Here is a 16,732-nt window from a genome sequence, read left to right on the forward strand (position 1 = left end):
GCTGGATCAGAACAGTGGTCCATTTAGTCCAACATCTTGTCTCACACAGTGGTCAACCAGTTCCTCCAGAAGGCCAACAACAGGGCGCAGAGGCCAAGACCTTCCCCTGATGTTGCCTCCCAGCTCTGGAATTCAGAGGTTAGGATCTGAATGTGATGCGCAGTTGTGGAAGCAAGAAAAAATACCAGAGAAATGGGATTGGATTGTTAAAGTTATGACATGGAGTGAAATGGATAAGTTAACAAGATCTTTAAGAGACTATGATTTAGAAGTATTTAAGACGGAGTGGAAGAAGTTCAGAAGATACGTAGAAAAAGAATGGAAAATAAAAGGACATTGGACAATCTTTGATAATGATTAAGTATAAGTGGGGGGAAGATATGAACTTTGGTTCTTATTAATTAGGGGTACCCTTTAAAATGATATTTTGAATTTAGTACACTGGTGGGGGTCAAGTAAAGGGGGGAGGGGTAGGTAGAAAGTAATATATGGGATTTAAAAAAGTAGTTATTAATGATATAAGAAATTGAATATATTGCCATATGTTACTAATAAAAATTGTTTGAAGCAGAGGTTAGGATCTGAATGTGGAAGTTTCTCTTGATCAACATAGTTAGTAGGTACTGATAGGCCTATTCTCTATCTAATCTATCTAATTCCTTTTTAATGTTGTTTATTCCTGTGGCCATCACTACATCCTCTGGCAAAAAATTCCACATTTCAATCACTCTCTGTGTAAAGAAGTATTTCCTTTTGTCTGTCTTGAATCTACTGCCTTTCAGCTTCATTGGATGCTCTTGAGTTCTAGTATTTTGGGAGAGGGAGAGGAATTTCTCTTTAAATCTCTACCCCATGCATAATTTTATAAATCTCTATCATGTTCTCTCTTAGTTGTCTGTTTTCTAAACTGAAAGTCCCAGACACTTAGCCTTTCCTTACTGGGAAGGTGCTCCAACCCTCTAATCATTTTGGTTACCCTCTTCTGTACTTTTTCCAGCTCTTCAATGTCCCCTTGGAGATACAATGACCAGAAATGTACAAATATTCCAAATGAGTCTGCACCACAGATCTATACAGGGGACGGAGTGGATGAACCGTAGTATCTCCAGGTGCATATCTTTGCCAACAGGGCTCCACAGGGGAGGGGCAGAGAAGGGGGTCTGGCATCTTCCCAGGGTGGGCTGATACCTCCAAAAGCCCCCCTCATGGCAACGGGGCTGATTGCCTCCTTAAGAAGATAATCCAGAATGACTTAGTGAAAGCAGCTTTTGTGTTAGAATAGGAAGAAAACAATGCCCCTTATTTGCTGGTAGCCTGCTGGAGGGAGTAGAAAAGAGCAAGAGTCCAGTAGCACCTTCAAGACTAACAAAATGTGTGGTAGGGTATGAACTTTTGTGAGTTACTGCTCACTTCTTCAGGAAGGGTTTAACTACATAAGCTGTTCAAATGCCCTCAGAGGGCTCCTATGAGCAAAACCTCTATTTTCTTCATTGGCTGAGGCTTGGGGAGGAGTGGGGGAGGCAGAGCTTGTTTTCCCAGGCTCTCTCAATTGCACAGCAGAGCTACTGAGCCAAGCCTCTCTTCCTTCTATTGGCTGAGGCTCCCCCCAATCCCCTGGGGAAGGAAGGATGGAGCCACAGCTTCCTTTGACTGGTTCCTTGGATTCCCATGGGAGAAATACAAAGAAAGCACCCTTAAGACCAATGAGTGCTAATATTTTAAGCATGTAAGTTTATATCTCTGCTCCCTAATCTTAAATAGGTACACACATGGCCCCTTGAGACATGGCCCAGCCCAACCCAACCCAACATGGCCCAGCCCAACAAGGTATCATTTATGTCAGATCTGTTCCTCATAACAAATGAGTTCAACACCCCTGACTTACGGTCTCTACAAAACCTGGTCATTAGCAGCTGAATATGTGTGAATTAACTCCATTCCGAGCATTGGGTTTGGCAAGGTATTTTTAAACTCTCACCAATGTTGTTATCAGGCTAACCTGATCTCAACAGATCTTCAAAGCTAAGCAGGGTTGACCCTAGTTAGTATTTGATGGGCGATCATCAAGGAACACCAAGGCAACAGCAAACCACCTCTGAATGTCTTTTGCCTTGAAAAAACCCTGCCCTACAGGGTTCCATAAGTCAATTGACAGGGAAAATAAAAATGTTATCAGCTCTAAAATCTCCCAAAAAGCTAAAATGACTAAACTGAAGCCATCATCCTTTTGTCACATTATGAGACAACAAGAGTCTCTGGAAAAGACAACAATGCTAGGAAAAGTTGAAGGCAGCAGGGAAAAAGGAAGACCCAACATGAGAGTGATTGATGCAGTCAAGGTAGCCATGGTCCTCAATGTGCAAGATCTTGGCAAGGCTGTTAGCAATAGGACATTGGGGAGGACACTAATTCATAGGATCGCTATAAGTTGGAAGTAACTTGATGGCATTTAATAAACACACAATGTTGTTATGGTCCAGTCACACATTTGCAAGTCACAATTTGATAGTGAAGGCCAGCCATGTGTGAACCAGAATTACAAGAAAACATGAGAAGCATACATCTGTGAACCAGCCATAACTCAGACTGACATAGGATTGTCAGAAGGCAGTGCTCAGTGGACTGTACCCAGAGTCAGCAGATATCTCTGTAATGTCTCCAGTGGCCAAAGAAAAGGGCTGATTCATGCTGCCACCCATGCCTGTATTGTTATCTAAGGTCACCTTGTATTTGCAGAGCACTGAATGTATTATCGTAAGTATTTATGATGGCATCAAAAACAGAGCAGCTGCAAATTGTTCTAAACATTTCTTAAGAACAAGAAACACTCTTCCATTACAAAACAAATAAAGTGCTTTGAACTGGGAGGGAACTGGAAGCCCTCTCGGTTGAACCTGACATCTTCTGTGTTTGATAGCTGGAAACTTGTCAGATGTCTAATTTTGCAATGCTATAAGGTACTGCACAGATAAAAGCTAAAACATGTGGGGGGAATCTCTGCAGTTCATGCTGGAACAAAAATCAACAACAATCTGGAATGAAGCTGAAACAGAATACTTAAAAGATTTCTAATTCTTTCCAAAGAGTATAAATGCAGTAGAATCACAAAGCACTGGATGAATTTGAGTTGATGGTCTCAGGAAATTGCTCTGTTAGATGGTGTTCAAATACAGACAAGCCTCTCAGATGGTCTGGATATTCAAAAGATGTGGACTATATCTGAGATACAGCTGTTCAAGCAGGAGAACATGTTATTCTGCACTGCCTTGTAGTCCCAAAGTGCCAGTGACAACATTTACAGCCTTACATCTTTGGGCCAAACTGTCATGTGATGTTGGAGTTTGGTGTCCAGGACTCCAGACAGTGATTTGCTCCCCAAAATGCCCTCATATAATATAGGTACTGCATGATGATGATGACTACGACAACAACGGTGATGATTAATTGTCACAGCAGATATTTGACTGGTAGATGCTGTTCTGCCCTTCAAAATCTTGCAGTTTTTGAGAATTTCAGACAGGGCCAGACCTGCCACTAGGCAAACTAGGTGATTGCCTAGAGCGCCTGCCTTCTGGAGTTACCAAATTGGGTGGCCCTGTGTGTCTCAGTGATGCTATCGGGGAGTGGGGGCACCAGAAGTTCACCTTGCCTAGGGTGCCAGACAGTCTAGGGCTGGCCCTGATTGCAGATGTGTCTTCACAGGATTCTTGCTGTTCCAAGGAACACTGTCTCCTGGAGCTAAGCTGGTGTTATTTGTTCAATGTCCAGAATGTCCAGGTGTTTCTTGAGACTTCTAGGTGCTGCATTACCACTGAAGGATCTATAATTTCTCATAATTCTAATATATGATCCATCACTGGAACCCAGAATTCTGTAATGCTCTGGTCTGCTTAGGCAAGAAGAATCTCCCAATGAGTGAGTTGTACAGTTCCAAGCCTAGCCTAGCCTAGCTAGTTGATTGACAGGGCCTTTAAAACACCTGGGAGGTCAGCACCTGCTCCTGGGTGCTCTCCCAATCATGTGGGCAGTGGTTGCTCCTAAGCATCCTCCCAGGCAACTTAAATCACCCGGGAGGGAGGGGGCGGCTCTCGCCCTCCCAGACTAGGCACCAGCCCTGTCTCTAATTTATCTATTTATTTGTTTACTTCATTTATATCCCCCTTTTCTTCCCAGTGGGGCCCAAAATGGTGCACAACATTCTCCCTTTCTCTGTTTTTATCCTAAATAACAACCCAGTGAAATAAATTAAGCAGAGTATGTGTGAGTGGCCCCATATAACTTAACAAGGTTCCATGGAAGAGTGGGGATTCAAGCCTGGGATATGAAATGGATCAACATCCCACCCCACACACATATATACACTTTTTCAACTAGATGGGATTCTTTCAACAAATGTTGTGTGGCTTTCTGGCCATTGAGGTATTCTATTTTATCATGGTTAGGAAAGTAGCTTTGGATTGGGTCAACTGAGATTTTAAAATAGACCACTGCTTAGCAGAATATAAAATCCAATATTGAATGCAAAAAGCAGGTTCTCTCCCACCCCCCCCCACCCCCCCACCCCCGCAAACACACACCATTGAGAAACCTTTTTAGATGATTCGGGCCAACAAAGGAAAGATAACAAGGACAAAGTGTTTGGCTTACTAATTGTAACCAACTATGGGCCATTCCATCAGAACATTCTCAAGAGAATGTGTTAAAGGCTGTCTTCTTAAGCCGGTATCTTGTGTTATCCCTTTTATTGAAATGAAAGAAGAGGCTCATATGAAAATGGCATCAGAAGGACCCTATTAGAAGTGAAAATACATCTCTAATTGATCTTTGAAAATAAAGCTTTGGAGTTGCATTGTTAATTTGCCTCAGCTGTGCCTCAGATGTTCCTGGCAACAGAACACTGTCAGAATGAAATGATATCAACCTTTTAAAAACAAGAGCACGTTTCCAAAACAGAAAAAGGGCACTCTCCGTTGCTTCACTTCTCTTTGTATGGTCAGACAAGAGAGGTTGTAGGATGTGTTTGAAATCTATCTCTCCCAGTGCTTCATTCCAAAGAAAGCAAATATTCAATACCTGATTATAATGCTATTAGCTGACCCAAGTACAAAAACTGTGTTGTCCTAACACAGAGAACTCTATAAGCTTCTGAGGTTCTTTCCTCCCATTTCAAGCAGCTCATGTTAAGCAATACCAACTGCTAAAGGCATTATCATTTTAATGATAAAATACACTGAGGTTCTACGATGTTGTTTTAAACTAGGTGGTTAGTATCAGCCTATGAAACACTGATAGTCTCATTCTTGAGAAAACAGAAGACATCTAAACAGAGAGATAAAAAAATAAGTATTTTATTCTTGCAACCAAGGAGTAGCTATATCTCTGAAAAGGACCATATGGCAAGTGCTCAGGTTACCTGATGAGTCAGAGATCAAATGAATTTTTACTTATATTAAAAATTCCCTCACTTTCTTCAGTTATGGCAATGAAACTTAGCTATGAAGTCAGTTCAGTTTTCAAATTCAGTTTCCGGCTCAACATTAGGAAGAACTTCCTGACAGAGCAGTTCCTCAGTGGAATAGGCTTCCTCAGGAGGTGGTGGGTTCTCCTTCCTTGGAGGTTTTTAAACAGAGAGGCTAGATGGTCATCTGACAGCAATGATGATCCTGTTAATTTAGGAGGAGATATTTGTGAATTTCTTGCATTGTGCAGGGAGTTGGACTAGATGACCTTGGGGGTCCCTTCCAACTCTATGATTCTATGAATCTTCCTTTTAGATGTGGATTAAGACTCCATCCCTAATGCACGTGAGTAGGCTTGTTCCACCATTGTAGGGATATGTAAATATTTCATTTCTTTTTATATTCATTTGTATGGTTGTCAGAAGTTTTGGCTATCCACTTTGCCACATTGGTTTTGGAGATTAATTTGTACTGTGTAGATATGTCGTGTGGGTCTTATATGCAATTTATATGATATGTGTGGGTGGGTGTGCAAGCATATAAAGTGTGAACAGGTCACAGCCAATTTATGGTGACCCCAGCGAGGAGCTTCCAAGGCAAATGAAAAGCAGAAAGTAGTTTGCCATTGCCTTCCCCTTTGGATTGACAGGTCTGTGTTGGAAAATACCTGGAGATTTGGGGGGTGGATCCAGGAGAGGGACAGGTTTGGGGAGGGTAGAAGACATAGCATGGTACAATGCCATAGAGTCCCACCCTTCAAAGCAGCCATTTTATCCAGGGGAGCTGATCTTTGCCAGCAGAAGATCAATTGGAAAATCAAATCTCCAGACCCTGCCTGGAAGCTGGCAACCCTACGTCCCCTGTAGAATCTTCATTAGAGATCTCCCTTCCAAGTCCTGACCCTGCTTGGCTTCTGAAATCTAACTGCCCTGACCAAATCATTTGTATATGTTCAGACAATACTTAGACAGAATATTCCATCATTTAAAGTTGTTTTTATTGTCCTATAGCCCAAGGACTGTTTTGTGGATATTAGTTTAGGTTGTTAAATGTTATTTTTATGGGTTTGAATATTGCTAATTTTGTTTTTAATAACTGTATCATTTTTGGCATTACTCCTGTGGTTAAGCTGTCCTCCAGAATAATAAAACTTCCACTGGTGAAGCTTCATTTTATTGGCATAAGAGGCCCTGCGATCTCCCATGTGACTAATTCAGGAAGCCATGACCCCACATTCAATAGTCTTCAGCTGCCACCAGTGACATCATCATATAGGCAAATCTGATTAGCTGTGTAAGTTTTTTAAAAAAGAGCATCCTGTTTGCTGTCAAGCGATCAGTCTTAAGTAGGTGTACTCAGAATCCTGCTTAGGTCTATTCTGCAGGGTTTACTTCCAGGAAACATTTGAAGAATTGCATTGCTAATTTACTGGGGTTGCTCATGTGATTAAATAACAAATAATTGTTTTTGGTAATTTGAATTTAAAAAAAATTGTTCTGAACAGGTGGAATTCTAGCAGGAATTCTTTTGCATGTTAGGCCACACACCCCCTGATGTAGCCAATCTTCCAAAAGCTTATAGGGCTCCTAGTACAGCTCTTAGTACAAGGCCTCCAGGAAAATTAGTTGCATCAGGGGTGTGTGGCCTAATATGCAAAGGAGCTCCTGCTAGAATTCCACCCCTGGTCCTGAAGCAATGGGAAACAATGGCTGCAAACAGACTTTTTACAAAGAAGAATAAGAACTGCAGATTTATACCCCGTCCTTCTCTCTGAATCAGAGACTCAGAGTGGCTTACAATCTCCTATATCTTCTCCCCCCACAACAAACAACCTGTGAGGTAGGTGGGGCTGAGAGGACTTTCACAGCAGCTGCCCTTTCAAGGACAACCTCTGCCAGAGCTATGGTTAACCCAAGGCCATTCCAGCAGGTGCAAGTGGAGGAGTGGGGAATCAAACCCAATTCTTCCAGATAAGAGTTCACACACTTAACTACTACACCAAAACTATTACAGAGTCACACACTTAACCACTACACCAAAGGTGGACATTTCTGATGTTATTTGGAAATCATTTGCTGCTCCTCCTGAGCTTTGCTTTTGGAACCAAAGTAAAAGTGGTCAAACACTGAAACAGCCCTAAGTTTACCTTTTGTACTAAAGAAACTTCTCCATAGCCTGTGTCAAAGCAACCCAGGCTTTATGGAACAAAATGTCAGACCTGACATTCATAATAAGTATGGGAATTGTGCAAAGTATAACTTGCTTTATGTAACATTACTCAGTTTGAAAGCTTTGCTCTGAACTTGGTAGCTGACTTTTAATGGAATTTGGTGGGAGGCTGCTTTTATGTTTTTCAAGGAATGGTGTACAGCAGGAAGAACATTGAGGGATAATAAAGATGTGTGGGTACAAGAATGAGCCTGGAAATGTATGGAAAGTACAGAAGCGGCACACCACCTCGTCTAGAGATGGCCAACTAACAATGCAATCCTAAATAGAATTAAATCCTTCTAAGTCCTCTGAACACCTCATACCCAGCAACTGAAGTCACATGTGCCATATTGCTGTGCCAGATGTTCAAAGCGTTCAGTATTTGGTGCAAAATTTACTATTGGAATGTAAGTGAGGAATCTTTATGTATAACCAGCTGAAATTGACTAAAAGTGCACCAGATTCATATGCAACCCTTCCCCAAATGGCATGACTTGTTTGGGTGTTGTGAAAGTTCAAATATCAATTTACTGTGGGTGGTGCAGAATAAAGTGCAACAAGGAGCCAGTCAAAAAAATTCCTCCTAGACTGCAGCAAATACTTGTACCATCACACATATATTTAAAATCTGCTGAAGTGCAGACCAGTGATATCATCAGTCTGCACCACTGGCCACTCTACATGCACAATACCCGCAATGGGCAGCACAGGAAATCTCTGGCCTGCTTCCATCTATGCAGCTCTGCATGAATTGTATACAAGTGAAATGTACAAGGTACCTCACCTCTATTTTTACTCAATACCAGACAAGACTTTTAAAATGGTAAAACTATAAATAAGTACACCATTGCAACAAATAAACACACACACAGTCATTGAAACAGTCCTGGAATTAGTGCAGTTTATTGTTAGTAGCAACTAGATGCACTTTTATCCCCTGTCCCCTCATGCTGACTGAGTTGTCTATAGGGTGCATCCCAAGGGAGCTGGGTAAAAGTTTTCCATTCCTCCTCCCTACAGTAGTTCAATGTAAGTACTGTCATATGGCATCATTATGTCCTATTAAGAGACACCCTAACAGTAGGAGCTGGTGAGGTACTTTGCTGGCCAATATCTGGTCATTGCTGCAGGATGATCAAGAGTGAATGGAACTCCTGCCGTGGTCTGAAGCAGTAGAACAAAGTTTGAGTCCAGTGACACCTTGACGTTTTTTTCAAGTTTCGCATGTAGGCACACTTCTTCAGATGCATGCACACAAAAGTTTATATCCTGTATAAAACTTTGTTGGCCTTAAAGGTGCCACTGGACTCCAACTTTATCCTGTTGTTTGAAACAATTTTCAGTTTATTCGATATGGATCCTTAGAGGTTTGAGGCAAACCACCTGCTTGTATGACCTATGCCCTTCCTGGGTGCTTGAATCTGCTGAGGAGTGGGACTGGCTGAGGAGTAGGACTGACTGAGGAGTTGGACTGGCCAAAGTAGTAGTTAATGCTTCTTTGAGAGAGGGTGTGGTCACCACAGCCTTAAAAAAGGCCATGGTACATCCTCTACAAAAGAAATCTACCCCAAACCTGAGTGATCTGAATAATTATCAACATGTCTCTGGAGTGCCATTCTTGAGCAAGGTAACTGAACAGAAGTGGTGCTGACTGGACAACTCCAGTATCCTGGGTGAGTGGACTATCTGGATCCTTTTCAGTATGGCTTCAAGCCTGGATATGAGGCAGAAGCAGCTTTAAGTTGCCCTGGTGGATGACCTATACCAGAAGATGGAAAGGGAGAGTGTGAATCTGTTGTCCTGAATCCCTCAGCATTTTTTTGATAGCCTTCTGGATCACCTTTTGGAGTTGAGACTGGGAAACAATATTTTGTAGTAGTTTACCTGGGGGGGGGCAGGTCTAAGCTTCCCACATTCCTGATTTGAGTGGGGCATCCACTGCCCCTAGTGGGCCCTACTCACCACTATTTTGCTGGGTAGTGGGAGAAAAATGAAGGAATAAATAAGGGTGATGGCCATGATTCTGACATGCTGCTGTCAAGTCCCATACAACCAGAAGTGATGTCATTGCATTGCTGGTCATGCTGTAGCATATTGGCAAAAGTCATAGAGTTTTGCTCAAATACAAAAGTGTCCTGGCAATGTGCTGATGTCATTTATGATCACATAGCTGATGACATGAGCAGATCACCAGTGATCCCATGATGTCACTAATGAGGGCTCCCACTGCTTTGTTGAGTCTCTCACTGGTTGCCAGCATTTTGTTGGCAACCCAAGGAAGATCTCAGAAGGTAGTGAATACTGCTCAGCCACTGGATGACAGCTAATAATCCCAACTGTTGAGCAGAAGGACTGACCTGGGTTTTGAGGTGTCTCCTACTCTGCATGGGGTTGTACTACCCTTGAAGGAGCAGGTCTGTATCTTAGAGATGTTCTTGGACCCAAACTTACTGCTTGCTAAACAGGTGGTGGTGTCCAGCAGTATCTTTTACCAACTATGACTGGTTAGCCAGCTGCAGCCTTTCCTAGACAGAAAAAGATCTGGCCACTGTGGTGCATGCCCAGGTTGCCTCTGGATTAAATTACTGCAATGTGCTCTACATGGGGCTGATCCTTAAAAGTATTTGGAAGCTTCTATTTGTACAGAATGCCACAGCCCCAGGAGTTGATTGGAGTGGGAAATAACCATATCTCTCCAGTCTTGGTCCACCTACACTGGCTCCCAAGGTGCTAGAGTTGACCTTTAAAACCCTATTCCATTTGAGCCCACATACTTTAAGGACTGCCTACTACCATACCCACTTCTACGGTAACCCTCTATGGCCTTGTTTTGGGTGCCCCTGCTTTCTGAGGCTAAACAGATGGCAACCTGAGAGAGTGCCTTCTCAGTCAGAGTGCCAAAATTATGGAACTCCCTCTTTAGGTATGTCTGTCTCCTTCTATCTCACTGGTATTCCTTCCATGGTCCTTTGTTCTATGGCCTTGTTTTGGGTGCCCCTGCTTTCTGAGGCTAGACAGGGGGCAACCTGAGAGAGTGCCTTCTCAGTCAGAGTGCCAAAATTATGGAACTCCCTCTTTAGGTATGTCTGTCTCCTTCTATCTCACTGGTATTCCTTCCATGGTCCTTTGTTTTGTTTGTCAAAGTAAATAAAGAAGGAAGCAGTGGGGATGGGGGTGGTGATAATGGTGGGGTGTAAGTCAGAACTGTGATTGTTGACTGGACAGTTGCCCGTGGCAAATTTTGCTGATGCCAGCAAAAGAAGCTGTTGGTTCATGGTATGATCATATAATGTAAAAGAAGGCTTCATGGCACCTTGTTTGTTTGGATTTGGCTGTTTGATGATGTCATTAAAGTTTTCACATTCCCCTCCCTCTGAATTTTGCTGTGTTAAAAGTGCTCTTCTCAGGAAGAAGCAGTGGGTCATGTTAGGAGCAGGATCATTCTGATAATGGAAAAGGAAAGTTCCCTGTTGCTGAAGCAAGCAGGCACATGTTTCCTCACCCCAACCCACCTGTTTCCCAACTGTAGCAGAATGGGGCTGACAAGGTCGCATCCCATTAGAAGTAACAGAGAGTACCAAGATCTGCAGTGGGAAATCCAAATGATTATTCCCATCCACAGTTTATTGCAACTGGGCAATGCAATTAGATCAAGCTGAGGATGCTTTAGTGTGGCGTATGAATAGGGACTAGGGATGGGCATGAACTAAAGTGTGTCATTAATTTGGGCTGGTTTGCAGTCTTGCAAAACCATGTTTGTGAACTGACGAACCACAATGAACTTCCACAAATTTTGATGCAGTTCATGATGCTTCATGAAGAGCAGAAAATAGAGCCTTGCCCTTGCTTTCTGCTCTTCACAAAAACAGCTCAGCTGTTTGGTTTTAAATGCCCAGACCCATTTAAACCACTGCTTTCTGCTCCTTGCAAAAAGCCAGGGGGAGCAGAAAGCTGTGGTTTCCAAATAGCTGAATGGCAGGACCTCAACTCAGTTGTTTGGTTTAAATGGCTCAGAGCCATTTAAACCAAACAGCTTCTTTCTGCTCCCCACAAAAAGCTGAATAGAGCAGAAAGAAGGGTTTAAATTGCTTGAAGCCAATTAAACAAAACAGTTGAGCAGTGGTCCCTGCCACTCAGCTGTTTGGAATCCTCCACTTTCTGCTCCATGTGAAAAGCCGCAGGGAGCAGAAAGCAGGAATGTAAACCTTAAGTGGCTCACAAACTGGTTCAGTTCACAAAGTGGCATATCAGTTCATGATTAATTTTTTGTGTGTGTACCCTCCATTTTCATGTAGGATGTTTTATTATTATGTTTCACATACTTGAAGGTTCCTCATTTCATATTCTTCATTGAAGCAAGAATTCTATGATATTCAGAGTCCTACAGAAATAGTTTTGATCTGCAAGAGTTTGCATCCCTTGAGTTTCCTTTTGAATTTGGAATCTGAAAGAAACTTCAAAACTCAAAGTAAAATTCAGTCCAAAGTGTTCAAATCTACACAGTTGGGTTTTTTTTTTAATAATAATAAAAAAGAAAGAGCATCTAACAGTTTTTCTACAGCTCTACCTCACAGCGATTCTTAGTTGGAAATTGTTTTTCCTGTTTGCCACTTTTGCAAAGACTTATATATGTCTGTGTAATATTATGTAAGAACTTTGTGAAACATCTATTATCTCAGAGCTGGAAGGCTTTCTTAGTATTCTGCAAAGCAGGAAGGAGAACACATTTGCAGAAAATAGGAAAAGCTTTTCTCTTTTTTTTCACAAAATCATTTCAGCCCTTATTCAGCAAACTGTAACCTGGGACAAGATTGGAGTTTGAGCAAACTCCCAGCCAGAGCTCTGTGGAGGAGAGTGGCAGCTGAATATGAAAAAGGAAGCATGCAGGTCTCCCACTAGATAATTTCTGTGGACAGGGAGAGAGAAAGCAGCTTGTCTCTGTCTCTATAGTGGTTCTATGTGCAGCTATCCAATGCCAGGAAGGATTGCTCCTTTGGTGGAACTCAAGAGCTATGTAGTGCAAACTTAACATGACAACTAAGGCTCTACAGAATTGTCACTTCTAAGAGCTACAGTTACCGATGCAAAATTGCAATGGTGTCTCTCACTGCCAGTCTGCTAATAATAGTGCCTGTCTTCAGTACATCAGTGGAGAAAACGTAAGTTCAGCTAAACATGAAATCCATGAACAAAAAAGTTATACTTTCTGAAATGACGTTTATTCCCCAACAATTGCAAATAGATGAAAACATGTTATCAAGTTTGGGCAGTTCTTGACTTTTCAATCTGAGATTTAAGATTTGTCAACAGAATTTTGAGCAGGTAGATATGGTTGCAGCTCTAGTTGCACCCAGCAACAAATACTCCCATGTGCAACTCATTTTCACATACATTAAAAACTGAAACCAGCCAACTCAGTAAGACCTTGATAGTCTTTGTGGTCCAGCAGGTGCCTCAAAACTAAAAACTGTCTGGAGAGGAAGGGATTCAATCTTATCGTCTCTTGCCAAGCACCTCTTCCTCAGCAGCAGGAGAGAAGCCTGGCCCATCTCTCTTGATTCAACTAGTGCCTGACTTTTATAGGAGAAGTAGTGGGTGGGACAGCTGAGGGGTAAGGCAGGGCTCTGTGGGGAATGGGTGGGATTGGATCTCTGGCATGGTCACTTTCCTCTTAGCTGCACTCTCCACCGGTGTCTTAAGAGTTTGCTCTCCTGGCTGTCATGGGTGTAAGAGGGCCTAAGAGGGTCAGGGAAAGAGCCATCTTTAGCTGTAGTGGTTTCAGTGAGTGCAGCTTGGTTGTAGAATCTTGCCCCCTTGCTAGGCAGAATGACAGGCATGGCTGGTTCTGGGAGCAGTATGACTGCACTGGCATTCTGTTGCAGGACTACATAGCTGCTGGCTGGTGGTTTTATGCTTAGGCTCAACCTGGTCTGTAAGACACACAATGTAAGACACACAATGTGTCAATGTAAGACACACAATGTGTCCCCAAGGTCCAGATGTATATGTGGGCTGGACTGTGATCATTGAGTGATGATAGAAATTGGCATGAGTGTGGAATCAGTCTGTTTCTTATGATTGATTTCCACATTTCAGACCACAGCAAAAAGACCCCAGGAAGCAGTGATGGTATCTTGAAGACACAAAATTAGCCCTTTTTATTTCATAGATTTACAGGGCAATCCTAAAGAGAGTGATACCCTTCTAAACCCATTGTCTTAAAGGGTGTAACTCTGTTTAGGATTGCCCTGGGCTATACTTTCTTGAATAGCAAAATCAGCTTTGGCAGTAACCAATGATAGGTAGGACTGAAAATTGTGGTGGTGGAAAGTGCCATCGAGTCACAGCTGACTCATGGTGACTCTGTAGGGTTTTCAAGGCAAAATACAAGGTGGTTTGCCATTGCCTCCCCCCATGTCATGCCCCCAGAATTCAATGGAGGTCTCCCATCCAATTACTAGCCAAGGCCTGCCCTGCTTAACTTCCAAGTTCTGATGAGATCAGGCTAGCCTGGGCCATCCAGGTCAGTGCTAGGACTGAAAATACACCTCCTCAGAACCCTTTAATCCCTTTCCAATCATTTTATGTTCTTTGCACTGAAAAGGACTGAGGAAATGATTTGACATCTTCATATAACATGCAACTGAATGATTAGCAAAAGGTTGTCTTTGTGACAGGTTTTAATACACTTTCAAAGTATTAACTACCTGCCCCGCTAACACAGCCCATCAGTTAAATATGCATTTTTCATAATCCACATTTTACAGACAGGGAAAATTGAGTCTCAAAAGCAGCATGACTGAAAAATGACAACTCTCTTGTCTCTGGGGATGGAATTCAGTGTCCAACTTTTTAAACTCTGCAAACATCTCAGAATTTACAGAACTGAATGACAAACATACCTAGAATGAAATAACGAATGGGCTAAACAAGCATCAGTCATATTTCTCTAGCAACTGATTTTAAGACCAAATCAAATACTAAAGGCAGTGTTTATGCTCCCTGGCAAAGCAGAGTTGTGTTTTTGGGGTTTTTATTATTATTTACCAATATGTGTTTATGCCTGGGGTGGGGGGTGAGGATGTGTCCCAAGAATCCACTTTCATTCTACTGCAATTAGTTGTAGTTCAGGCACAACTCTGGATGCTGCATCCCATAATATAACACAGTGCTGAGAAGTCATAGCACATGACCACACAAGGAGCTGGTGGGTCATTCCATGTTCTCCTGTCTGTGTCTGCTTTGCCAGACTTTGATGTGGAGGACAGTGGAGAAATAAGCACACACATATCTCAACCAGTGTTTCTTAACAGGAGCCAAGCTACAAACTGCGGGCAGGGGGAGAAATTTAGAACTTTGCAGGCAACTGGGGCATTTGGGATTTTAAATTGTCCTCCCTCCATCCTTGTCAAGGTTTCTGACAGCTGGAAGGGGGAGAGTTCATCCTATGTAGCAAATAGGAATCAGCTTTAACATTTGGGTTAGCTGATGGCCATCAGTAACAAAGAGTTCATTGAGTGTATGCCTGATATGTCTGTATTGTATGTATATACCATAGATAAATAAACAAAGTTAACTTGTTTGAAGTGCTTCTGTTTATGTCCTGTTTTTTTTTTTTCTACTTGTGAGTTGGGGGACTCATAATATTGCATACTTGGAGAGCAGTTGTGGATTGCCATTGGTTTAGAGCAGTCCCAATATTGCATCTGTGAGTGAGTCCCTTATTTTCAAGAACAACCCATAGTCATCCAAGTCCTGCATGCTCCAAATTCAAACCAAAAAATATTAGCAGAAAGGTCTCTAGAAAGTCAGTGAGGAAGGCAGGACAATGTTCACAAAAGTAGCAAGTTTTTCGTGATCAAAGACAATGAAGCAAAAACTCAGATCTTGGTGTATCAGTAAGAATATCAAACACAGATAAATGGTAGAGACTGGAGGACCTCTGTGTGCTTGTGTGCATGCATGCATGTGTGGGAAAGACAAAAAGATGGTACTGACAGCCACCGCCCAACTCATTAATGTTTGGGTTGATTCCTATTTGTCATGAGTCATTTTTAAGGGCCTGGTGGAGAAATCTAGGATCTTGGATTTTATCCTAAGGCTGTGATGAACAGTATAACACAAGTCTATTCATCTGGCTGTCAGATGTAGAAAATAACCATATAGATATGTGAAAGACTATAAGAACTACATTTCTCAGCATATGATTTTTGGGAGGTTGGCAGGCTATAGTATCAAGATATTATCTATATAAGGAATTTACATGTCAACCCTCCATAGCTCTGCACAAGGCAGCTTGCCAGAAAAAAATTGTAGGAACTATAAAACAATAAAAACATCCATTATTGATATAAAGAAAACAAAACCAGAGGTTTAAAAACAGCAGAGAACAACTATTTGGCAGCCTAAAAGAATACCCATGAAATGGATTGTAGGCTCGAAAAAGACCATAAGACTGCTGCTTAGTTAAAAGTCTGGGTAAAATATATATATTCTTGCCTGGCACTGAAAAGACATTAAAGTAGGTGTCAATCAAGCCTCAGGTTGCCAATTGGCCTGGAGATAAAGGTCTGGATCTTTCATAGAGGATCACTAAAAATGCCCTGTCTCTAGTCACCACATCATTGCTGTTGTTATTTTGCATTCACTTTACTGACTAACAGAACCAAAATACAGGTGCCTGTCTTGGTGGAATAGGGGTCCAAGTAAGACAGTCAAAAGCAGCAAGAACAGTTACTGGCACATCATCTGGGAATGGGGATTGAGTTAAGCCAAGGGTTTAAGGGAAGAGGTTGTTTTGGAGCTGTGGTCCGAAAGAAGAGAGACAGAACACCACATATATTTTAGGTGCTTAAATATTATGATTAATAATTACACTTTATCCCTACCTTTGTCAGCATATGTGGTTTTTCCCTTCCTAGGGTTGCGGCCTGGCTGCCAGCAGGAGACCGGTGTGTGAGTGTGCATGCTTGGCCGGTATTCTTCAGTGATGGGGCTATGTAAAACCTGGAAGTGACATTGAGCCTCTCTAGGAATTGCTGGAAACTTTATGGTAAAGCCAC

Source organism: Heteronotia binoei, chromosome 6 (assembly GCF_032191835.1).
Source record: "Heteronotia binoei isolate CCM8104 ecotype False Entrance Well chromosome 6, APGP_CSIRO_Hbin_v1, whole genome shotgun sequence".
Lineage (NCBI taxonomy): Eukaryota > Metazoa > Chordata > Lepidosauria > Squamata > Gekkonidae > Heteronotia > Heteronotia binoei.